Below are 27314 nucleotides of genomic sequence, written 5' to 3' on the forward strand. Positions count from 1 at the left end.
CCGTTAAATTTGAATGTTGGCAGTTTACGGACATTTCCTCTAGAAAATATGACAACTTTAGTTTTCGAAGCATTTACCTTTAATTTCCATAATCTACAATAATCTGACAAAGCGTCTGATGCTTTTTGCAGATCTGTGGGTGATTCGGCTAATATAACAGTGTCATCTGCATAAAGCAAAATAAACATCTTATATAATATGTCAATCTGTCTGTCACCAAAATCAGTATACACGTGTCCATGTCTCGGACACTATTCAAACCACTCATTCTTTCTGATAAAATTCTTTCATATCATTAAGGTATACGGCAAACAACAGAGGAGATAAATTTTCGCCTTGCCTCACCCCGCTCTTACAACTGAAGAAATCTGAATAGTTATTTTTCCCGTGCACACACAACTTTGCCTTCTTGTAACTATCCTGAATAACATTCAAAATCCTACCACTCACACCGTGATTTATTAACTTTTGCCTTAGGAGAGCACGATCAACAAGATCAAATGTTTTTTTCATAATCTATAAACACAGTATAACCTTTTCTTTTTCATCAATAATATATCTATCAATGAATGAAGTGTAAATATATGGTCAAAAACGGAATGGCCCGACCTGAATCCTACCTGCTCTGCCCCAACAGAATCGAATTCTTTAAACATGCTATTAATTCTGCTACTAAGAACACTTGAGAACACTTTACCAAAACAACTCAAGATTGATATGCCTCTACAGTTATTGGGGTCCGAGACACTACCTTTTTTTTCTTCAACGGCTTAATAACACCAACCGTCCAGTCAGAGGGGACTCTTCCTGATATCAAAACTAGATTGAAAAAATTTGTTAAAAGTTTTCTCATTTTTAGATCAGCTGATTTCGGGAGTTCGGTTGTAACACCATCTAACCCACAAGCGTTATTGTTTTTCAGTCTTTCTAACACTTCAGAATCTTCTTTTTTCCGAAAACGGTCTGTTTAAGGGAGTATCGGTTTGATTTCCCGTTGGAACAAAATTGTTTTGAAATGACCAGCAGTGGTCAGTTTGCAGTTAATAAAATCAAAAACAAAAAACCAGGACGTCTTGATAATGCACAAATGTGACAAAACAACGCAATCTGAAGAATTTGACGTAGTGGTCAGCAGTGGCAAGTACTGGTCAGTAATGGCCAACAGTATAGTGAAATCCTGCTAAAACGTTGCAATATTGCATACAATGTGATGCAAGCTGAACTCTGATAGTGGTCAGTAGTGGTCATACAGCGGTCAAACATCTTCAAAGACATAATGTACAAATGCGACAACATAATGCAGTCTGAGCACTCTTGAACTGTGGTCAACCATGGTCAGCTGTGGGGGAACATAGAGCTGGGGGAACTTAGACCTAGGGGGATATAGACCTAGGAGAACTTAGACCTGGGGAAACATAGACATGCTCCCCTGCACTGCATCCCAACTAGGTCACTGTTAACCTCTCTGATGTCTGAAAGTGAGCATGATGTGAGCGGGCGTGGCATGGCACGTGAAGGACATTACGAGTATGTCTGTGGGTGAGTGGGGGTGGTGGTGTGTGTGTGTGTTTGTCTGTGTGTGAGAACATAGACGCTAGCGTCAAAAACAGGATTGCTTAAGTCAGCGCCGCCTTTGGGAGACTCCGTGAGAACGTCTGGGAGCGGAGACAACTCAGCTCTACCACTAAGCTGAAGGTCTACTGTGCAGTGGTCCTTACCACCCTCCTTTACGCCAGCGAGACCTGGACTGTCTACAGCAGACACGCCAAACAGCTCAACCTGAGCTGTCTCTGCAGACTCCTCCACATCAGGTGGCAGGACAAAGTCCCCGACACGGAAGTCCTGGAACGAGCTGGCCTCTGCAGCGTCTAAACCCTTCTGCAGAATGTCCAAGCCAAGTGGGCTGGACATGTGGTGAGAATGTCAGACAGCCGACTGTCTAATCAGCTGCTGTGTCAGGGCAAGCGCTCAGTTGGAGGACAGAAGAAACGCTACCAAGACTGCCTCAAAGCGTCCCTCAAAGTCCTGGGCGTCGACATCAACACGTGGGAGACACTTGCTCTGGACCGTCCAGCTTGGCAAGCATAATCACCACAAAAGCCCGTGCAGCTGAAGCCAGGCGCATCACCGAGGTGCAACGGAAGCGTGCTGTGCGCAAGGCCCGAGCAGCACAACAGCACTGCCACAACAGCACCTACTCACTTGTGTCCCACATGCCAGGACTGGCCTCACCAGTCACCTCTGGACCCACAGCCACACACGCACACACACACACACACACACACACACACACATCTTCCATCTGACTCTTGAAGCCATGGTCATCTTCGAATCCGAAGGACGAACATCACATCACGTTTTTGACTAACATCATCACATCACTTTTTTGCATTAATTGCAAAGTGGTTTGAGCGTTGGAAGGAGTTATAAACATTCCCTTTATCATTATTATTATTATTGTTGTTGCTGTTGTTAGTACTAGTATTGTTATAGTTGTAAAAAGGTGCTGTTTGTTTTAGAGTGTGGTTCAATTCTATTCCAAGAGAGAGAGGGGAGTTATGCAGGGGGATATAGGATCAACTAATGATGCACTCACTCACTCTCTCCTCACATCAATAGCAGGGCCACATGGAGTGGTTTTTATAGAGTGTTTACTTTACAATACAGCACACAGCTAAGCAGTTCACCCTACACCTAAAGCAGCACCTATAAGCAGCACGGTAAAATTCACCCTAAACCTAAAGCAGCACACCTGGAACACAAACACACAACCAAAACCAAGGTCAGATAAAATCTCAAATATCTGGACATCACTGACATAAAAGGCCTATACCCTCTCAGCACCTTTCATCACATGTCCACCAGTATGCACTACTCTCACACAAAGATCTATGTGAGGTACAAGCTTCATCAAGCTTACCTGCCACCAGCAGTGACATACCAATTACCATACTGTGTACAAAACATATCACTGACCAATACAACCCTGTGTTCCAACTCATGTTACCCATCATTCAACTTAACTGTGTGCTACCATTACCAAACAAATCTCTTTGTCTTCACAAAGTATGCCACCGACACAAGTACATGAAAGGAAATCATTACTTCCAACATATCTGGTAAACAGCAATGTGCAACAACATAGCACTGACCCTCAATGCTCTCATAGTTTGCCAACTCACTAATCACATTACAATGTTCCTTCCCACTTTGTCTGAACAAAGTAAACCACTGACACAAAGCACAACTCCTACACATGTTACCACAACTACCAATAACTCAAACATGTGTTCCACAACACTTGCTGCTACCCCCATGTGCATACACACACACATGAAAAACCCTCAACACACACTGACAGTGTGTTAGCCCATAGATCTGTTCAGTTCACACTGAACCAACACCACCTACTATATACAAAACAAGTAAGTAATACATCAAAAATACAGACCAAGATATCTGTAACCAAATAGAAGGGGGGGGGGGGGGACTCAAAAGATTTAGGCCAGTACTTCTCTCAGTGGGTAGCTTTCACACATTAACCCCTTTTCTTTCCACAAGCCACAAGATCAACTTAAACTGGCTGTCCACTGACATAAAACATAGTTTCCCAACACAACTAAGTTATCAACATAACATAAAACCATTACAAGTCATGTACTCACAGCCCAACAAGGATTTCCTTGTTCCTCACATCACTGATCAGTCAGTCACCCTGTGTCAGTCAGTTCTTCTGGGAGACAGCTGAGAACTGGCTGTGCTGACTGGTTTTATCCCTTCCCCCAACATACTGTGTATACTAATGCAAGCTACAGAATGATCTGATTCGCTACTTCAACCCACTTGTCTATACACATTCTATGATGACACCTTCACCCGTTTACGTCACAAAGAGATTGAGGAGACAGGACAATAAAACTCTGGGCCTGTTAGCCGGCTTGATCAAAGTTCGCATTAGCATAAATTTTCCCTAGTTTTCGTTCCGAAGTCCTGCCATCTACGTCAGCTGCGGTTGTGAACGGGGAGACGGGGAACGACTTGAAAGACAGGCTGCCACACGGGACGTTCTGCTCAGCACGGGAATTGCAGCAGACGTCGCACAACCGCACGTGTTCCTACAACTGGGACTGGTGACGCGGTGTCGCGGACCAAAGGCGCCGACTAGGGAGTGGGGTGAGGAGGTGGAGGGGTGGAAGGGGGGAGGATGGCGTGGTGTCGGCACAACCTCAAAGACTGGACTTGGGATGGAGCGGGAAGGGAGATAAGAAGGAGGGGTGGGGGGGGGGGGGGGACAGAGTGTGGGTGGTGGGGGTGACACTGCTGGCACACTATAACACCCACCCCCGGCTTTTGAATGCAATGTCCTCATTGCTGCTGACCACATGCTGACCACTGCCGTCATCAATTAATGCTAATGGGGAGATTAGTTCTCTAACCCAAAAATCAGCAAAAACATAAACATGTGAAAATGAAGACATTACAGGACAAAAGAAACCACCAAAAGTACATTTCAAAATGATAAAGCTGTACATAACACCATAACCCCAAAAAAGCATACATAAAAAAATCAAACGGGGAGCTACACAATGCAAAAATCAACAGTGTTCCAGCTGACACACATCAGCAACCACAAATCCTGGAATGAAGGAAAACAACAACACAGCATGACATACAGTTTTTCTCATTCAGATTATCCCCTAGCAGGCTGTAGCAACAACTCTAACCAATGCCGGATGGCTTGCACGACTCCTGTCCCTGGCTCTAACCCTACAGCTTGACCCTGACAGTTTCCCAACCCTGTCAGTCTGAGCTAGGACCATGGCACCTGCGCATGTCCCGTGCACCCCAGGCTTCGGATGAGACCTGGTGCCATTCTCACACAAACCGGTTACCACCGATCTGTGTGACCATCCGGGAGACTCAACTGCATCCTGGCAGTCTCCGTCACCTGTGCCCTCCCATGTGGCACATGTACCAGGAATTCCTGGATCAGGTGGTATGGGCAGCAGCACCCATTCACCCTGGCAAGGATCATCCTCACAATCAGCTATTGTTCTGACTGGAGTCTTTTCTTTCAGACTCGGATCCTGCCTCCTGAGACTATTGGGCAAGTCTCTCTGGTTCTCATTGTGGAAATCTTTGTGTTTTTCCTTGGGGAGAACCTTCCCCACCTTTGTGGAAATCCCATTTCCCACCACTGACTGACCTTTCCTACGTCTATTCCTTCTCTTCCTTTTGCCCAAATCCCTGTTCTCTATCACTGCCCCATCTCTCTGACTGACTAAATCTGACATTAACCCCTGCATGGACCTAATACTCTCTTCTAAACACAACAGTTTGTCCCCTAATTTTGCTGTCTCTTCCCTGGCCTGTTGCTGTTGTTGGTCCTCCTCCATTTCTTGCCACAGTCTCAGGGCTTCATCCCTCGCCTGAATGAAGGTGGTGTGTGGCTCCCTCCTCACTACCTGGCGCAGCTCCCTTTTCAGCAGGAGGTTCCAGAGGCCATCAATGAAGTGGTCCCTCAGCATTTCAGCGGTGAGGGCCCCAGTGCTCTTCGTCCGGATGATCCTCCCCATGCTGCACAGAGCATGGGAGTAGTCCAAGGTGGACTCCTCTGGCAACTGCTCCCTGCTGAAGAAGGTGGACAGCAGTGTGGTGACACGCCTCCCGTCACCGAACACCCCCAGCAGAATGTTGATCACCTTCTCTGGGGTGTTGGTCTCCTCCAGGTCCGCAGCATCAGCTCCCTGCGTGCAGTTCCCTGCAGATGGCTGTAGATGAAGTAGGCAGCCATCTCGTCTCCCATGGGGTACGCAGCCAGGACTCTCTTCGCCTCCATGATGAAGTCCTCAGCCGACATCTCGCATGACTCACCAGTAAACACTGGGAGCGTGGGTGCCACGTACCACCCCATGGGAAACTCCTGCGCCATTGTAGTTGGGGTTGTCATCTCTGGGCTGTGCTACTTGGCTGTGTTACCTGGCTGTGTGCTGCTTAAGTCCTACTAACTGCTTAACCTGCCTACAGTAAAACACTCTACCTGCCTATCCTGTCGGCGACGCCAAGTTGTAAAAAGGTGCTGTTTGTTTTAGAGTGTGGTTCAATTCTATTCCAAGAGAGAGAGGGGAGTTATGCAGGGGGATATAGGATCAACTAATGATGCACTCACTCACTCTCTCCTCACATCAATAGCAGGGCCACATGGAGTGGTTTTTATAGAGTGTTTACTTTACAATACAGCACACACACTAAGCAGTTCACCCTACACCTAAAGCAGCACCTATAAGCAGCACGGTAAAATTCACCCTAAACCTAAAGCAGCACACCTGGAACACAAACACACAACCAAAACCAAGGTCAGATAAAATCTCAAATATCTGGACATCACTGACATAAAAGGCCTATACCCTCTCAGCACCTTTCATCACAGGTCCACCAGTATGCACTACTCTCACACAAAGATCTATGTGAGGTACAAGCTTCATCAAGCTTACCTGCCACCAGCAGTGACATACCAATTACCATACTGTGTACAAAACATATCACTGACCAATACAACCCTGTGTTCCAACTCATGTTACCCATCATTCAACTTAACTGTGTGCTACCATTACCAAACAAATCTCTTTGTCTTCACAAAGTATGCCACCGACACAAGTACTTGAAAGGAAATCATTACTTCCAACATATCTGGTACACAGCAATGTGCAACAACATAGCACTGACCCTCAATGCTCTCATAGTTTGCCAACTCACTAATCACATTACAATGTTCCTTCCCACTTTGTCTGAACAAAGTAAACCACTGACACAAAGCACAACTCCTACACATGTTACCACAACTACCAATAACTCAAACATGTGTTCCACAACACTTGCTGCTACCCCCATGTGCATACACACACACATGAAAAACCCTCAACACACACTGACAGTGTGTTAGCCCATAGATCTGTTCAGTTCACACTGAACCAACACCACCTACTATATACAAAACAAGTAAGTAATACATCAAAAATACAGACCAAGATATCTGTAACCAAACAGAAAGGGGGGGGGGGGGGACTCAAAAGATTTAGGCCAGTACTTCTCTCAGTGGGTAGCTTTCACACATTAACCCCTTTTCTTTCCACAAGCCACAAGATCAACTTAAACTGGCTGTCCACTGACATAAAACATAGTTTCCCAACACAACTAAGTTATCAACATAACATAAAACCATTACAAGTCATGTACTCACAGCCCAACAAGGATTTCCTTGTTCCTCACATCACTGATCAGTCAGTCACCCTGTGTCAGTCAGTTCTTCTGGGAGACAGCTGAGAACTGGCTGTGCTGACTGGTTTTATCCCTTCCCCCAACATACTGTGTATACTAATGCAAGCTACAGAATGATCTGATTCGCTACTTCAACCCACTTGTCTATACACATTCTATGATGACACCTTCACCCGTTTACGTCACAAAGAGATTGAGGAGACAGGACAATAAAACTCTGGGCCTGTTAGCCGGCTTGATCAAAGTTCGCATTAGCATAAATTTTCCCTAGTTTTCGTTCCGAAGTCCTGCCATCTACGTCAGCTGCGGTTGTGAACGGGGAGACGGGGAACGACTTGAAAGACAGGCCGCCACACGGGACGTTCTGCTCAGCACGGGAATTGCAGCAGACGTCGCACAACCGCACGTGTTCCTACAACTGGGACTGGTGACGCGGTGTCGCGGACCAAAGGCGCCGACTAGGGAGTGGGGTGAGGAGGTGGAGGGGTGGAAGGGGGGGAGGATGGCGTGGTGTCGGCACAACCTCAAAGACTGGACTTGGGATGGAGCGGGAAGGGAGATAAGAAGGAGGGGTGGGGGGGGGGGACAGAGTGTGGGTGGTGGGGGTGACACTGCTGGCACACTATAACATTATAATCATAATCATCACCATCATCATTATCATCATGTGTTTTATGTGTAAATGTGATACAGACTGGTTGGGTGAGCGAAGTGTACACAGGGGGTATATTCCAGCCAGGGGGGATAAGAAATGGCCTAGGCTGGTTCTTACCCGGGGTAAGAACCAGCCTGGGATAATATCTGGCCTGTTACACCGGGACAGCCCTGAACTGTGTCCGCCAAAGGAGTGCTGTTGTGGTGGCGCTGAACATCTCAAGGCGTGCTGAGTAATGACTAACTTGTCTTTGTGACTGTATTTTGACAAAAATGTTCACACCACGACTCCCAGAAAACGTTCGTCGCACAAGCCATCTCCAAGCTATTCCACTCATTTCAATACATAATATTATAACATCGGTATAGACCATGCAATAAACCGTTCATTTTCGGGGAAAACATAATTATTGCCTGCCGTTTAGTGAAATATTTCTTTCGATGCGGTTTTTTTTTTTCTTCACTTTTTTCACACATAGATCTGTGTGTGTGTGTGTGTGTGTGTGTGTGTGTGTGTTCGTTCGTTCTTTAGTTTAACGTCTTTTCACTGTAAGTGATATTAGACGAGGGAAGGAAAAAAATCGAGTGGGAGGAGGGGGAGGGGGGGGGATTACTGTGTACGCATACGAGTAAGTGAAAGTGTGTGTGTGTGTGTGTGTGTGTGTGTGTGTGTGTGTGTGTGTGTGTGAAAATTATTGATTTAAGTTTTGTTTAAAAAATAAACAAAAATCATAACAATATAACATATTTCTAATGAAAAACTAACAACTATAACAGCGAACCAACTGGACTATTTAACAAGGAGTTGAAAAAGTCATACATTAGCAATGGACTGCTGAAGATCGTCAACACTGAAGATGATTTCAGTTCAGGGATTTGAGACTTTAACATATCGCAAGTTGGTATATGATCGGCTGTTATGTGAGCACCACAGATGCAAGAAACATTACTGACATATTTTGTCCTAAAACAATTCATTTTCCATCTGCAGATTAGAGAAATGATTTGCCTCTTATGAAAATCATTATGGTAATGTTTTCCCATGAAACCATACATTTTCTGTATGTTCTTATGTAACTCCGAGTTACCGGTGTGTTTTTCTTCAAACTGAAATTTTGACCATTGGACTTTTTCTACCATGGTGTAACATTCCTGTAGTGAAAGCGAAATATTTAAATCTAACTCCTTCGTGGAGCTTCTAGCTCCTTTTTTTTTTAGCCAAAATGTCAACTTTTTCATTATAGTAAAAACCGCAATGAGAAGGAATCCAGCAAAAGGTTATGTGAGAGCCTCTTAATAAGAGTTCGTGAATCAAATGGTTAATTTCAATGAGTTCATACCTAACCGTTTCTTTTATAAGTTCAATAGCGTGAAGAACTGATTTAGAATCAACACAAAATAGAATCTGAAATATAGTTTTCGGAAAGGATATCATGAAAATTAACGCCATTAGAATTGCTATGAGTTCAGCTGTGAAGATGGACTTATTCTGTCCCAGTTGAAAAGTTTTGAAAGTTAAGGTCTTATATATATATATATATATATATATATATATATATATATATATATATATATATATATATATATATATGTGTGTGTGTGTGTGTGTGTGTGTGTGTGTGTGTGTATGTGTGTTTGTGTGTGTGTGTGTGTTCATAGATTTTCTGTCTGTCTGCCAAGTTTAAAGCTGTCTCCGACCGAGGATAGGCGCTTTCCATATCCATATCATCATCATCTGACTCAGTCTTCGGACGGTCGGTCGGTCTGTCTCTGTCTGTCTGTCTCTCTCTCAAAATATATTTTCCTTTTAACTCTGTAGGAATGTATGCACCATTGTGAATACTCCTCCCTCCCTCTCCCATCCCTCCCTCTCTTGCTCTCTTCCTTCCCTCCCTCTCCCATCCCTCCCTCTCTTGCTCTCTTCCTTCCCTCCCTCTCCCATCCCTCCCTCTCTTGCTCTCTTCCTTGCCTCTCTCTCCCTTCTCTCCTCCTTTCCCTTTTCTCACTCTGTTCTCCATACCTCTCTCTCTTCCTCTCCCCTCCCCCCTCTCTCTACCCTGTCCTTCTCAGTTCAGTGTTCATCACATCATTCCCCTCTCTCAAACTCACTCTTCCTTCTATTCTTCCCATCCTCCTCTTCTCTCTCTCTCTCCCTCTCTCTCTCTCATTCCCCTTCCTCTCTTCCCATATGCTCTCTCCTTTGCCTCTCGTTCTCTCTCACCCTCTCTCTCTCTCTCTCGCTCTCTTCCTCCTTCCCCCCATCTCTTTCCTGCCTCTCCCTCCCTATCATCCTCCCTCTCTCTCACTCTCCCTCTCTCCCGTACCTCTCTCTTCCTCCCACCTCCCTCTACCTCCCTCTCTCTCCTGCCTCTCCGCCCCACCCATTCCTCTCTCTCTATCTCTCCCCTGTTCCTAACTTCCCCCCATATCCTCTCTCTTTACAAGAAGGCTGCCTCTCTCCGCCCTCCCCCCCCCCCCCCCCCCCCCCCCCCCCCTGCACCCACCACACACACTCCTCCCCCTCTCTCTCTCCCTCTCTCTCCCCCCCTCTCTCTCTCTCTGATCTGTGTCTGTTTGGAGACGGAGAAGATTTTTTTTAAGTTGATGGACAGTCGTCTGACCCCAACCAGACGTTACACAATCACGGCCGGGTATTGATTGGAGTAGAATCTGCCGCCTTGAATAAACACCACACACACATTGAGTTAGTCTGGCTATGTGTGTATATATGCGGTGTGTCTGCTTTGGGTAAGAGGGGAAGTCAGACGGCGACTTTCATGGGGAAAAAAAGAAAAAGAAAGAAATGAAGGAGGCGGAAGAGGGATGAAAAGGAGGAAAAGAAGAAAATTGACTTGTAGTAAAATTAGCAGTACAGGGACACATACACGCGCACACGCGCGCACACTGGCACACACGTAGACACATACACACGCTCACGCTCAGTCACCGCGCGCGCGCGCACGCATACACACACAGACACACTGGCAGACACAGACACACAGACAGACACACTCACACACACACACACGCTCACACACACACACACACACCGACTGGCACACATACACACGCACACACACACTGGCACACACACACGCACACACACACACATACTCACGAACACTGCCAGGACACGCACACACACACACTGACACACACACACACGCACGCACGCACGCACACACACTTTCACGGCCCCGGCGCATGCGTGTGCATTGATAAGGAGCATGAATGGACCATTTTGTCTTCAGTGAATAAAATCTTTGACTTCAATAAAATCTTTTTCTTTCTCATCTCGGTTTGTTCACTGTTTGATCTTTGGGGAGTGTTGAGTAGAACATGTGTATATATAAACATATATATACGTATAGATAGATAGATATATAGATAGATAGATAGATAGACAGATACTTTTTTTTTCGATCGATGCAAACGCAAACGCCAGGCACTTGATATCATCAGCGACTGTTCCGACTAACACAGGTGGGGTCGACGGGATGGGAGGGCGCTTGTTGGAAGACATTCAGCCATCCACCAACAAACACCAACAAACAAGCTATGTCAGCCGTGTCTGGGGGTGTGCTGTGGTGGGGGAGAAGTGCATGCGCGTTTGTATGCTTCTCTGCTTTAGTACTGTGTGTGCGTGTGTAATTCACTGATATAATAATTATATACATGTGAGTGTTTATGTGTGTCTATGGTGTAACTATATGAGTAAAATTAATAAAACCTCTCTTTCACAGCAAGACTCGGAAAGGAAAACCAGTACTGCAGAAGTGAGGAACGGAAGCAGTCACAGCAACAGATCGTTCAGTGTACACCTCCGTCACACATCTAACTCACACACTCGCTCCACGCTCAGTGCTGAATTCAGTGATCGGCAGTTCGAGCACGTGCGGGGAGTCAAGGACACGTCGCTCTGTGGTCAAGGCCACCGCCTCTGCGCGCCTTACGTCAGTGGCAAACCAGAAGGCAAAGTCAAGGTCGTTACACACAGAGAGCAAAGCACAGCCGTGCTTGTGTGTTACTGTTCCGAATGAATGCGAAAGGGAGGAGGGAGATAAGAGTCGAGGGAGTGTATGTTGGTAGGGACTGGGGGTGGACTGGGGTGTGGCTTGAGGAAGGCTGGGGGTGGACTGGGGTCTGGGGTCTGGCTTGAGGAAGGCTGGGGGTGGACTGGGGTCTGGCTTGAGGAAGGCTGGGGGTGGACTGGGGTCTGGCTTGAGGAAGGCTGGGGGTGGACTGGGGTCTGGCTTCAGGAAGGCTGAGGGTGGGGACAGGAGGGATGGAATTAGAAACAAATCTGTTTACAAGTCCGTGGAGGAGGTGGTGCGAGGTGTGGGGGCGCGGGACTAAGTGGTGTTTCATTTTGAATAAGCGGACATTAGGTTCCTATGTACTGCGAGCAAGAGAGAAAATGTGGAGAGAGACAAGACAAGACAAGACAAATTCTTTATTATCGAGGATAATAGATAAGCACTGGCGCGCTTTTTTTCATCCAGTCCCCGCCCTGAAACAGGGTCTACACTACACAAAACTACATTATATATGTCATTGCATGCACTACACAATGCTACGTAAAGTCATAGAATGCGAATACTATACTACATAATGGCATAAGCATGGTAAAAATAACACACACACACACACACACACACACACACACACACACACACACACACACGCGCGCGCGCGCGCGCGCGCGCGCGCACGCACACACAGGCACAAGCATGGTATGAATTATCGACATCGAAAAAAATTTTTTTTTTTTTTTAGCCAGAACACACACATACACACACACACACTCTCTCTCTCTCTCTCTCTCTCTCTTTCTCTCTCGCACACGCACACTTACACACACATAAGCATACATTGTGTATGTTAAAAAATACTATACTAATGTGAATAGTCAGACAGACAGAGAGGGAAGCGGGGGGAGTGGGGGAGGGGGGGAGTAGGTCGAGGGGTGTGGGGGGAGGGGCTTGTTCCCTTCTCTTTCCCGTAGAAAGAGGGGGTGGTGAAAGAGAGAGAATGGGGACGAGAGAGAGACAAACAGACAGACAGACTAACAGACAGACTGACAGACACAGAGCTGGCAGAGTTCATATTTCAATTAGTCTGCATTGGAGTGAGAACAAGTCTTTATTATTTTCCACATCTGCGGTTGTCTTTTGGGTTTTTTGTTTTGTTTTTTGTTTTTGTTTTGTTTTCTTTTGTTTTGCTGTTTTTTCATTTTGTTTTGTCGGGTGTTTTTTTCCAACGTCTATTGGAACGGGCACTCTTTTTCACCCACCTGGTATATCAATCGCTCGAATTCCTGGTGATCTGTGTCTGATATTTGTTTCTTTTTCTTCTACCTTTGCGAGCTTCTTAGTGCTTCTATCTGTTCTACTCATAATTACGGTGTGTGTGTGTGTGTGTGTGTGTGGGTGGGTGGGTGTGGGTGTGGGTGTGTGTACGCGCGTGCGCATAAAGTACTGAGCTGGGTCATAAAAATAAAAAATATATATTCTAGAATATTTTCATTTCCTGTGATTTTTTTCCATTATAATTATAGCCTGTGACCTTTTTTTTCGCGACTTCATAATTTCAACGGTTTTGGTTTTTGTTTGTTTGTTTTTCCTGAGTCGTTTTTACCTCGTACAACTGAATATTTGATCTTCGTTCACCAATTACAAGTACAGCCTTCAAAAGAAAAGTGGAGAGGCGTGATGGTGCGCGTAGGAGGCTTGCCACTTTCTCCCAGCCAGGTTTATCGATTGCAAAGAAACGGCAGTCGGGGGCAGTCAGTACTGCTTCTTCTTCTGTTGTGTCTCATTCTTGCTCGTGTTGTTCTTCCTCTTGGCCGTCTTCTTCTCCTGGCTTTGGCTGTTGTCCTCGTCCTTGTTCTTCTTTTTGTTTGATAGTGTTGTTGTTGTTGTTGTTTCGTGTTGTTTCTCCTTGGTTATATTTTATTGTTCTTGTTGCTTTTTCTTGGCTCTATTTTGTTGTTATCGTTGCTGCTGTTGTTCTTGCCGGCAAGATGAATTCATCAAAACTCGTAACTATAGAAATGAACGACTGAATGGGGAAAAATGTGATGATCATATGATGAAAACAAACGCGGCGTTTTATGACATAGGATTCTTCTCTGCAATCTTTCAAATCCAGTCTGAAGATTCACTTTTTCCCCCTCCTGAATAATTTTCAACAGCTTATCCCTTTTCAGTAGTGAGTGAGTGAGTTTGAGAGTTTCAGAATTTGTTGGTTGTATTTGTGATTGTGTACTATTTGTGATTGTGTGCTATGACTTGTGTGCGTGTACGCGCGTGTGCTTGTGTGTGTTGTGGGTGTGTGGGGGATGGATAATTTTTTATACTGCTTGGTATCTAGCGCTCTTCTTTTTTTTTTCCTTTTTGATATTTACGTGTGTGTTCTATTTGTAAACATCTAGGGCTTATTTTCAAGATTAGGCGTAAATGTTCATAATAATAATGATAACAATAGTAATAATACATATATACATACATACAGACGATACTACTACTACTACTACTACTACTACTACTAATAATAATACAGACATACATACGGCAGAGAGAGAGAGAGGAGAGGGGATGGGGGGTGGGGTGGGGGGGGGGGTGGTGGTGGGGGGGGGGGGGGGTACAGAGTGCTTTGTTGTTTCAGGAGGAGAATTTCACGTGTGGCGTATTCTACTGACACAAATGATACACAAGTTAAAGGTCCCGTAGCCTTTTACAGCCATCAGGGCAGTTATTTCATATGTACTGTGTCTAGGGCTCGGCATACGAAGGCGGGGCCCAATCCTCTCCTTCCGCCGTTTTAACTTTCCCCGCCAACCAAGCCAAGTGTCCATTCACACCTGGGTGGAAAGAGGAAAATCAGAGTAAAGTGCCATCGTCAAAGACACAACACTAAGCCATAACGGGGGATCGAACCCTGACCACTGGATCATCAGTCAACATCCAACGCTTTAACGATTCTGCCACGGCACCTTCTAAGAAAAATGTTTCCGCTGGGGTTAACATGCGGAAGGTCCTGGTACTCAGTCACTATACACACATATAACAAATAAAATGCTTTAATGCTCAGTTGGTGCAACCTTCATGTACAATGATTACAATCATACACATGCAATAATCACAGTAAGAGAATGAGCATGAATATTACACTATTATCAAAATACAGATGTACAAAATCATTGCGGAGCTATTCTGCACTATACCCTACTTGAAATTACTACATAGTATAGAACACACACACACACACACACACGTGACACGCACACGCGCGCGCGCGCGGACTAATTTGTCACTTAAGAACTGAGTTGAGTTCACTCGCCGTTTGTACAAATCATTATGAGGTTCTTGTTTGACTCATAACAGCCATCTTGTTGGACACATTTAGTTTGCTGAGTAAAGACACAGGCACATACTACGCGCGCTCGCACACAGGCACATACAGACACAGACGGACACACACACACACACACACTCACACACTCACACATACAGAGTTCATCAGTTACAAAGTCAAGTTAACTCGGCTAACGTCTCTGATGTGATACTGGATCACTCAATGTGGACAGACACCGTGTCTGTCCACATTGAGTGATCCAGTATCACATCAGAGACGTTAGCACTGGAGAACGCATATCGTTTCAATTGAACAGACGATTTGTGGAGACGAGATACACTTGATCCGCATAATTCAAGTTCATCGTCGTGCAGAAAAGTACAAACAACCGTTGTCGACCGAACGAACGATTTACCTTTCATATAAGTATGGTACACAAGGCCGCCGCCGTGCGAGTAGGCCTGCCGAGAGGCGGGATTTACAAATCGGGGGAAAATGATCATTAAAAGAAATATTAGTAACATATAAAACACAAAATACATTCACTTTGTGGAGGTGTTATCTGTTGAAGATGTTCTTTATGATTCATTAGAACAAAAATTAATGTGTGTGTTTGCATTCTAGCCGTGTAAATGACTTTCAAACTTTTCCTGTTTTATAACTTTGTACAACGATATACAGCTGTACAGTTTTTTGCAGCGCAGAACGAGGGCCCCTTCTTTTCATCTTTCAGTCGCGGCTCACATTCGGCCCGGCGGCAGGAGATAGTTATCGTCAAAGCCTCTGTGACGGCGGAACACACAGTCGGACTTTCCGGATTAAAAACAAAAACAAAAAACATCATAGTGTGCCGTGAGGCTGAACCTCCAGTCGCCCAGGATCATCTTTATTATTTGCCGGTACTTCCGCTGCCACTACTATTGAGCTCGATGGCTGTTACCCAAGGCTGAGGAACCTGTCGACACAGCCACCAGCAGTGGCCTTCCTCCTCTCCCCAATATCACCCACTTTCACATACTATGAGATAAACTTAAAGACAGATTAGCTGAAACATTACCTCAGTTTTTATCTTTTTTTCCCCCAGCAGTGTCACGTGTGGAGAGAAATGACTGCATCTAATTTTCTTTTTGTCCGTTTGTTTTTGCTTGTTTAGTTACTGCCTGATTCCGCTTTTCCTTTCTTTTTCGTTCATGTTATTTTTAACTGCACCTGGTCTACTGACTTTTTGTTTTCACTTTTAATTCTTTTATGCCTGAAAATAAGTGCATCGGAATAACAACGATTGTGATCCTCATGACAATCATGAGGAAAGTCTACACACACAGGTGCGTGCACATATGTACGTAAGCGCATATCCACACGGACGCACACAGACGCGCGCGGCGCGCACACACACACAATAAAGTTGAGCTTTGTTTAACCCTCAGTGGGTCCATGTTGTTAAACAAACAAAACGTCACACACACACACACACACTGTGACACAAATTAAAATCTGCATCTTTTGCCCATCCCACACCCTCCTTTACCCTTCAGCCCCGCCATCCCCCTTACTCCTACATGTCTCCCTCTCCAAACAAAAAAACAACATAGTTTGTCGATACATCCACACAACACTACACAACTGAGCCAGCAATGGCCGCCAGCAACCCCTACAACTAGACCAGAAAAGACCTTTCTACGTTCTCTGGTTCAACCCAGCGCAACCGAACTACAAGTGAGGAAGGAGCGAAAGAAAAGCCAGCGAGCCTCAAGTTTTCCAGGTCACCAGAGTTCAACCCGCTGTCATGTGACCACCAGCTCCGCGAAGCTGCGTGCGCGCGCGCGTGGCTTTCCTTTTGAGTTTTGTGCGGACATGTTACATAACAAGCAAACGACTTTTCGCTCCAGCTGTGGGTTTGCTGTTCCTGTCTTCCCGCAAAGCTGACGTTGCAGTGACCAGTCCTCGTCAGCATGACATAACGCTGGTCAGTTTAGTTGGCTGACCGGCGGATGGGGGGGTCAAAGAATGTCAAGAAAGAGGAACAGCGGGCGAGTTGAGTGGCGTATCGTTTTGGGTGAGTAGACACACACAAAGTAGACCATCATGCTCGCGACTGCTTGGTATCACGAGAGAGAGGAGAGAGAGAAGGGGGGGGGGGGGGGGGGGGGGGTGGTGAAACGGTGGTGGTGGTGATGTGTCCTGCATTGTCAGGTTCCTGACCTGTGACCTGTTGCGACTTTCATGTCAACAGTTGTTGTTTTTGTTGTTGTTTTGTTTTGTTTAGTTTTGGGGGGAAGGGCGGGAGGAAGGGGGGGCGGCGTGGGAATTTTTAGGTAGGTGGTCCTTTGATGTTTGTGGGTGGAGGCAATGTGTGCACGTGGAGACAAGGGATGGTGGGAATACACGTGTGTGTGTGTGTGTGTGTGTTCGTTGATACCTGTTGTTTTTTATGAGTTCTTGTGCATGTGTTAGTGTGTGTACGTGCATGCGTGCGTGTGTGTGTGTGTGTTTTGCACTGGTTGTGTTGGTAATGTGATGGGGAGGAAGTAGTGATGGTGATGAGATAACTTGCTGAATTTTGTTCATGAAATAAATATTTTTTTATAGGATTCATTTGGGTCTGTAATTAGCAAAAAAAAAAAAAAAGAAAAAAAGAAAAAGAAAAAAAAAGATAGTTGAACAGACCATAAGTAAAGAAAACGACCACAACGTGATATCTTTTAACAATGTGGTGCTCAAAGTCGTACAATTAATACTAAGTGAATGTATTAAAACAACAACAACAATAACAAAACGAAAACAAAAACAAAACACACAAAAAACATTGTTTTGTATTACTCTGCTTTGTCTCGAGCCACTCTTTTTTCTGCCTACAAGTGTATTTGTTTTCCTAACCTAGTAGAATTTTCTACAGAATTTTGCCAGGTACAACCCTTTTGTTGCTGTTAGTTCTTTTCCGTATGCTAAGTGTATGGTACACATGGGGCCTCGGTTAATCCTCACCCGAATGACTGTCCACTCAAGGTCTGGTGTAGGGAGATAAATACTGCCCAGTACAGGATTTGATCCCGTCCTGTCAGATTCTATCGTGTCCCAGGCGGAAGCGTTACCACTATGAAATAAAGGTAATCAAAGTGTTTGTGTTTTGTGTGTGTGTGTGTGTGTGTGTGTGTGTGTGTGTGTGTGTGTGTTTAAGAATGGTGACCGAGAAACTTGAGAAGCAGCGAGAGAGAGAAACTCGAACTTGAATGTTTGATTGAGGGTCTGGTGGTCTGGACGCTAGTCATTCGGATGAGATGATAAACCGAGGTCCCGTGTGCAGTATGCATTTATCGCACGTAAAAGAACCCACGGCAACAAAAGGGTTGTCCCTGGCAAGATTCTGTAGAAAAATCCACTTGTACAGAAAAGGGGAACTCAAAAAGTCATCAAAAACCAAAACAAAACAAATCAAAAATGCATCAGGATCAGAGAGAGAGAAAGAGAGTAGCAGTAGTAGTAAAAGTATAATTATGGGGATTGTGATGCAGGCTAGTTGAATCAAAATCAGAATAACGTTGTTGTTGTTGTTGTTTTTCAGAAAGAGAATTTAAATGTAGAATGAACTTAAGATCAAATACTCTCTTGTGTGTGATGTGCTTGCGTACTTGCGCGCCTGTGTGTGCGTGTCAGTGTGTGTGCGTGCGTGTGCGTGTGCGTGCGGGCGCACCTTTCCTTGACCATAAAAACAGGTCGACACACATTTCACATGCATGTGATCAGCCTTGAATTAGTGCAGGAAACGCTCTCTCTCTCTCTCTCTCTCTCTCTCTCTCTCTCTCTCTCTCTCTTGCACAGTCATATGACAGTCATTGAAGGAAACGGAAAGCAACGAGAGTGTGAGAGAGAGAGATTATTATGAAATGATCATCTGGCCCTGTGTGAAGGGATAGTGTGAATATTCAACTTGCAGACGAAAAAACAATAGCACCGTTACATTGCTAATCCAAGAATATATTAACAATTATATTTATTATCCCGTGTCCCAAGTGTACAGATAACTTTTTTTATCATCTGAATCACTCTGTCATACTCTCTTTCTGTCTCTGTCTGTCTGTCGCTGTCTCTCTCTGTCTCTCTCTCTCATGTCTGTGTGTGTGCTTGCGGAGAGGAATCCTGGATGGATTGGAAGATCGCCGTAACTGATGTGTAAATACGCACATTATCGGGCCCGTAATACGATTTTCGTTGTCTTTGGGGCTGTATCACTGTCGTATTCACCACAGTGATGATGCATGTTGATGGCATGCGCGCGGGCACATGCCAAGAACACTATTTAGATATTGTCAGCAGCAGTGGACAGTGTGGGCATAAGCGGATAAGTAAAAATGCTCATGAGCAGTCTTGGTAAATTCAGCTTTTAACTGAAGTTGATAGCGTGTACCCAATGTATTGAATGGGCTTTACGCCCCTGAACCTTCCATCCTGCTGGACATGGGTTGAACGCAGCAGTTGTTATTCCATAGTGACAAGTATGTATTCTTTTCATTACCTACTTGACAAGATTACACGATCACTGAAATGATACGTAATACTCAAGTTCACACGACTCGAGTCCAAAAGAGGTAACAAGACATGCGTTGTGTGTTGACTGCAATTTGACCAGTTCCAAGGTCAGTGGAAGCGGATCGAGGACTGCAGACGTAAGGTCCACTTTATTTATTAAAGTGACACAAACAAATGAATCATGGTCGATTCATACTATAGCAGTCCATGATGACGAAATGCTGTTTATCCTTCAATGCATTTTCATGATCTGTATAATGTGGTGAGGATTGCATTTTGTTAAATGAGCTTTACCTAGTTTCAGGGTCACATGAGATGGATTATATGGATTGTCTCATTATCCATATTCGGCCGTCTCAGTATTTGTATTGTTTTGAAAATGAACGGTTCAGATACATTTGAAAGGTCCTTGAAACACATTATGTTTAATGCTTGTGACCCAGTTTTAAGGTAACAAAAATAGCCTCAATGTGGATGCAGCTGGCCTAAAAAATGGTAGTATCAGTGTGTTTTGGTGGAGTCCATCTTTTATGTTTTCGATCGACTCCGTTTTTTTTTGTTTTTGTTTGTTTTGTTTTTGTTTTTGTTTTTTTTTGTGTTTTTTTTTTGGTTGGTTGTCTGGTTGGTTGCTTGGCTTTTATTCAACTATTTCTTTCTTTGTATTTATTCATTTCTTTAGTTAGTTATTCGTTCATTCCTTTATTTATTTATTACCTTCATTTGTATTTCTTTTTCCTTTTCAATGATTTTTTCTCGGGTGCAAGTTTCCCCACTAATTAATTGCCCATATGCAGCTCATGGTTGCTTACAATCCATTGGCCAGCTGTGTACATCACTGAAACTGCAGTGCGAGGCCTTGATTCCGACACCTCACCTCCAAGCGAGGCCACCAAAGGTCATCGGACTGTAGAGAGAGGAAGAGTTGGGTAAAAAAAAACCCAAACAAACAAAACAAAACAAAAAAAAACACACACACACACACAAAATCGGCCGTGGCTGGCCGATCTGGGAGGGCGAGGGAGAGGCGGCGGAGTGGGGCTGGGTGGGTGGAAGAGGTGAGGGGCGGTGGCCGGGCCTCTGGAAGGCCATCTGCTGCCGCAATCTGACGTGTGGTACTGTTACACGCTGCGTGCGCGCCCGCATGTGTATGTGTGCGCGCGCGTGCGCAAGAGCGTACGTATGTGCATATGCCTATACGCGCATGTACGTATATTTCTGGTGTGTGTATGTGCTGTGAAGCGCAATACTCTCCGTTGTGATGGTTGTGATGGAGAGGTAGCAACCCAGTCGGGTGACTGACTGCTCGCACACAACTGCTCTGCTACTATTGCCCTGTGTGCACGCTAGCCGGTCAGAAAAGGTATCCCTAGGACAGATCATTTTGGTCCAGTTCTACTTCCCTTCCACCTTCTCACTTCACCTTCCGTCCTCCCCTACAACACAACCTCGCCACCTCTCCACACAACCCAGCTCTGTCTCGCCTGCTCTCCCAGCGTTATACCACGCCCCCTCCAGTACTGGGGAAAAAGTCGCGTGCATTTCCCCCCTCCCTCTCCTCTACCTCCTCCCCTCTCTGAGTGTTCGTTCTGTGAACAAGGTGTGTGTGTGTGTGTGTGTGGAGGTGATGAGTGGAGTAAAAGCAGCATGTGCGATTGAGAGAGAGAGAGAGAGCCAGTCAGTCCGTCACTGCTAATAGCTGTTGGCCAGATGACTGGTTATTCTGACCACACGCTCACACGTTGCCGAATTCACGTCCCACTTTGAAATTGGTGTATGTGTGTATGCGTGATGACATGCTTTTTTGTGAGTCTCATGGACAGCTGATCGATTGGAAATGTGAAAAGAACCGATTCACTCATGTTTTTCTGAGCTTTTTTCCCCTTCCCGATTGTACTCTCTGGACAGTAGGAGTTGAAGAAAAACTTTGCCACCTCCCATTGATAGGAAATTGCATGACAGACTTTTGTTGTCGGGAATTTGTTTAACGTATTTTATTCTGTCCTGCAGAAATGGATGAATTTTTGCACATCATGTGCGAATAATGAAGTCTGCCATCTCAAAACCACACACAAAAAATGATCTGCGGTTGTGAACTTTATTTTGCTGTTGACTTTTCCACATGCAACTGAATACGTTTGTGAAGCCGGCATACAGTTTTGCATTGATTTAAAAAAATAAATAGATCTGTATAATCTTCTAGGATTTCATGAGTAGCACTGAAAAATGTGAGAGAAATGATGAGGGCAATTTGCACCAATTGGTGGTGTTAGAAAACAGTTATATATCAAGATACATTATTTTGTTTACTGAAATAGTGTGACCGTTCTCATAAGGCAGAAACGTGCTACATAGAAGGAAATTTAAGACGGCAAGAGCACTGGATATTGCGAGAGAGACATGTTTTTAAAACTTGAAAACTATAAGGTGAACAACTTCATGTAGCTGAATTTATTCAGTCTTCTTACGGACGCTCAGTTAGACGCTCAATTCATGTTAATTGTAGCTTTTCAATACTTATCTCGTCAAGTTTCATAATTCGCGGTGACAATTAAAAACAACAACAACAAAAAACAAACAAACAAACAAAAACCCAACTGTTTGGTGCACAGTCCCAATAAATACCACGTTGAAAGAGACTGATGAATCCAAAGCTCTCTTGACTTCATATCGGAGTCTCGCGCGAAACTTTGTTGTGAAGAGTTTGGCCAGGTGAGAAGTTTGGTGATTGAGAGTCTTCACAATGCTGACGTGCGACCATATGGCGGCACTCCAACATCAAAGGGAGAACTGGTATGCTGCCAGTGGCTACACGGGGTATGGCAGGTAAGTAGCTTTTGTGATTCTCGCTGGCAGAAAGACTTTAAGAATATTTGCAGCACTGGACGTTGGTTTGTCTGCTCGTTTTGATTGTTTGCTCTTCTTTTTGATTGTTTGCTCTTCTGGTTCTTGTTTGCTCTTCTGGTTCTTGTTTGCTCTTCTGGTTCTTGTTTGCTCTTCTGGTTCTTGTTTGCTCTTCTGGTTCTTGTTTGCTCTTCTGGTTCTTGCTTGCTGTTCTGGTTCTTGTTTGCTCTTCTGGTTCTTGCTTGCTGTTCTGGTTCTTGTTTGCTCTTCTGGTTCTTGTTTGCTCTTCTGGTTCTTGCTCGCTCTTCTGGTTCTTGTTGTTTTCCCTTTCTGCGTCATCCTTTTATTCCTCCTTAACACCCCCCTCCCCCTACACCCTCCTCTCCTTTCTTCTTCTTTCTCTGACTGCTGTCGATCTGTCTCTTTCTCTCGCTTCTTTGTGTGTCTGTTAATCTGTCTGTCAACCTCTCTCTCTTCTCTTCTCTTCTTTTTCTTTCCTTTCTTTTCCCGTTGCTTTATTTTCTGTGCCACCTTCCCCCCCTGCTTTCTGTTTTTGTGTCTGTTTTTGTTTATTTTTTTCTTTCATTAATCATTCACAAGTATAAGAAACGTTTGCTCTTCGTTTTACTTTCACTCATTACCTTTTTAATTTTCTTTGTGTGAGTGTGTGTGCGCGCGCGCGCGCGTGTGTGTTTGTTTGTGTGTGTGTTTTGGGGATGTGTGTGTGTGTTTTGGGGATGTGTGTGTGTGTGTGTGTTTTGGGGATGTGTGTGTGTGTGTGCTGTGGATGTGGATGAAAGGAAGTTTGGTATTGTTTTGTGTTCCGGCTGGCTTTTTTCAGTGTATACATGGACAGAACAGAATTCTTGTTAACGGTAACACGTTTCCTTTAGCGGTCCTTTACTTTTTTGTCTTTGTTTATGCTGGTTTTCTTCTCTCTCTCTCTCTCTCTCTCTCTCTCTTTGCGATGTAGCCGGAGTGTGTTTGTGTTTAGGGGAGTGTGGGGGCTGCTTTGCAAAGCGCATTATTTCTGGTTTGCGAGCTGTTTTTGAGTTGGTCAGAAGCTGAAAAATCTATATTCCTTGCTGTTCATAGGCTTCTGTTTTTTTTTTATTTTGTTTTGTTTGTTTTTCTTTTTTGTAGTTATATCCAGTTTACAAACTGGCCCATGTCCTCAGGATTCATTGTTATTTTCATGATAGAATATTTTGAAAAATGATCAACAGGCGGGATTTACCAGGAATTGTCTTGAAATTGCTTTCCTGAGATTTCAAGTTTTAATTTATTATTATTATTTTTTTTATTGTAACCAAATTATCTATTTATCATCTTAATAGTGCGCCAGAGAACATTGTTCTGTTTTGTTTTCATCATTATGAGTTTTGTATGTGTGTACGTGTGTGGGTGGGGGTTGGGTTATTATTTTTATTTTTATTTATTTTTAAGTTACAGTTATGAGGTAAAAAAAACTTCAACTTTAGCGTCTTCACACTTTGATCTTTATGTGTTCTCGAACCTTCGCCCCTTTTCAAAGGTTGTTTTAAAACGTGAATCCGATATCTCATGATGACCATAACTGTTTAGTTTGCCAGTAAAATGTAAAATGTTTTCTCTTGTTAAAAAAAGGGTAAATTTTATTTCACTGATAAACTGCTAGTTTCAATGAGTGGCCCTTTAATGCGCCGAAACTTTATCTCAATCTGACAACAACAACAACAAAAATTAAGACTGAAATTCGGGGAGATTTGGTTTGACAGGACTATTTTCTGTTTTCATTGGAACTGGTATTGCCGTAAAGATTAAGGCGGAATATATTGGGCGGATATTGAAGACTTGATTGGCTTTAATAATTCCAGAACTATCGCTGGCATCAATATTAGCTGCTCACATCGGTGGTGCTCGAAATGCGACAGGGAATGACTATCTAAACATGTTAATGAAGTCAGAGCAAACTTGAAATCAACTTTAGTTGGAGCAGTGATCGCAGCAGTGATAATGGTGCATGTGTTGATAGCACTCGACAAGTGAAATATTGTACAGAAAAGTTTACATTCAAATTGTTACTGCTGTTGATTGGTTAATATTGACGATTGCACTCATTCAGATTCCAGATAATGGCATTGGTTGCAACCTTGCTTCTGCGCATACACGCATGCACGTGGTTTACACACACCTTTACCCACACCCCCTACCCACCCACCGACACACACGCGCACACTTGCATACATTACACAGTCATAAAACACCGCACGCATACACTGACAAGACCGTAACACACTGTGTGTGTGTGCCTCTCTTCGTGTCTTTCTCTGTCTCTGTTTCTCTCTCTTCTCTACCCCGGTCTCCTTCCCCATTCTTACCCTCTTTTCTTCTTTCTTTGCACGCTTCACTAAATCACCTTACACTGTTAACACCGACTGACCAGCAGTCTCTGGGCCACAATGCCAAGAAAAAGCAGCAGGAAAGTTATGACACACCGGAAGGTGGCAGAATGGTTAAGACGCTCAGCTGCCAATACAGAGAGTCCGTGAGGGTGTGGGTTCGAATCCCGCTCTCGCCCTTTCTCCTAAGTTTGACTGGAAAATCAAACTGAGCGTCTAGTCTTTCGGATGAGACGATAAACCGAGGTCCCGTGTGCAGCACGCACTTGGCGCACTGAAAAAGAACCCATGGCAACGAGAGTGTTGTCCTCTGGCGAAATTAGGTAAAATGAAATCCACTTTCATAGATACACAAATATGTAAGCATGCACTCAAGGCCTGACTAAGCGCGTTGGGTTATGCTGCTGGTCAGGCATCTGCTCAACAGATGTGGAGTAGCGTGTATGGATTTGTCCGAACGCAGTGACGCCTCCTTGAGAAAGTGAAACTGAAACTGAAACGGAACTTTCCCCTCTGGATCTTGCTTTCACGTTGTACCAGCTGCTGCAGTGGCCAGCCACGTCAACTTAATAGCCGCTGTGTGGACTTTTAAATTACGCCTCTATTGACCACTGACACCTAGCCGCTACTATATCACAAAAGCTCAGTTGCTGCTGCTGTTGCTGCTGCTTCAGCTACAGCTGCTGTTTCCCTTTTATTTCTGTACTTTACTGCCACGTTGGTGCTGCTGCAGCTTTTTGTTTCTCATTCCGCTGTTCCGCTCATTTCTCAGCGGGGGATGCCGAAAGGGACAGTGTGAAGAGGGGAGGTTACTTTCATTTAAAAACAGTACCCCCACTTCAGGAAATTGTGTGGGAAAAATCCTCATTTCTGTCGCTTTATTTTTGTCTGGCTGGTTTCTTTTTCATTTTATCTATTCTTTTATTTGTATTTTATTTGTCTGTATATCTATCTCACTATCTGTCTGTCTACCTTTTTTGTGGCCTCGGCTGCATGCAGATTATGGAGCACTACAACTTTTTTTTTTTTTGGGGGGGGGGGGGGGGGGGGGGGGGGAGGGGGGTTGCTTTCACACGACATCTGCATTGCTCCCCACCCCTATCCCCGCCACCTCCAAAACGCAGAAATTGTTTTCTGACTTCTGTTTCCTTTCTTTTTTTTTCTCTCTTCATTTTTTTTTTTTTTTTTTTTTTTTAAACGTGTCAGTTTTCGACTAATACCCGGTTTCTAAATGTATTCAAATTAGTATTCTTCAAAATATAAAATGTTCTTTGGCTGAATGTTCTGTTTTCATGGTCAGTTTCATTGAATATTTTAACATTATACATGTGTTTAGAGGTGTTTGAGATTCAGGTTGCTCTGATGTGAATATGTAGGTTCCATGTGTGGGATAAGAAACGAAATCGTCTTTGAAAGTATGGTATTCATGAATCGAAGACATGCAATTAGATCAACATGAATTATTGGAAACAACAATCTATCAATCTGTCTATCTATCTATCTATCTGTCTGTCTTCCTGTCGTCTGTTCCTTTCCATTTCTTTCTGCTTTGCTGATGCATTCTCGTGTATTCGGAACAGAACCCCCAGTATTTATTCTTTATTATTAATGCTTCATTATTGGGCTAACTGTGATATTGTGGGTTGGTGCTGGGGCTGTGGTTGGTTTGTTTCTCTCTCTCTCTCCCTATGTGTGTGTGTGTGTGTGTTTGAGTGCGTGCATTTTATCATTTTCCCGCTGCATTTCCATTCTACGCCCCACCCCTGCTCCCTCTTTCGTTTAGCTTTAGCTAACGATACCACTGTTGTTGTTTTTTGTTGTTGTTTTCCCAAAGAACTTGAAACACCACATTCTTCATCTTATGTACTTCTGTTATACTATTTGTTTTGCTGGGTTTACCTTAAAACGAAGCGAAGGATAGTTAACTTTTTTCCCCCATGCAGTCCTCGTTTTAAAGCAGTGCAATCACCATGTGCGTTGGTTGTGCCAGAGACTGCAGAAGTGGTAATAACCTTGAATATGACTGCTGCTGCAGCTTGTGCCGCCGACACGCCACGATTCCCACTGCTGCGACTTGCATCATTCCCGCGGTTGTCACAACAAGTGAAGTCCTATTGGTCCAACACTGAACGCACGCACGCACGCACGCACACACACACACACACACACACACACACACACACACTCGCTCTCTCTCTCTCTCATTCATACGCACGCACGCACACACACACACACACACACACATACACACACACACACACTGTCAGTCTGTTTCTC

At 44.4% G+C, this 27314-nt stretch overlaps 1 protein-coding gene across 1 annotated transcript in view; it reads left to right on the top strand.

Annotated features, from left to right (window-relative positions):
- Nucleotides 1–17203: 17203 nt before the first annotated feature.
- Nucleotides 17204–27314, top strand: part of LOC143280320 (uncharacterized) — a 135364-nt gene continuing 125253 nt past the window's right edge. Inside the window, exon 1 of the mRNA XM_076584953.1 lies at nucleotides 17204–17344. The gene's annotated coding sequence lies outside the window, so the exon portion shown is untranslated. The remainder of the gene's footprint in view (nucleotides 17345–27314) is intronic.

The sequence above is a fragment of the Babylonia areolata genome, chromosome 3 (genome assembly GCF_041734735.1).
Source record: "Babylonia areolata isolate BAREFJ2019XMU chromosome 3, ASM4173473v1, whole genome shotgun sequence".
NCBI lineage: Eukaryota > Metazoa > Mollusca > Gastropoda > Neogastropoda > Buccinidae > Babylonia > Babylonia areolata.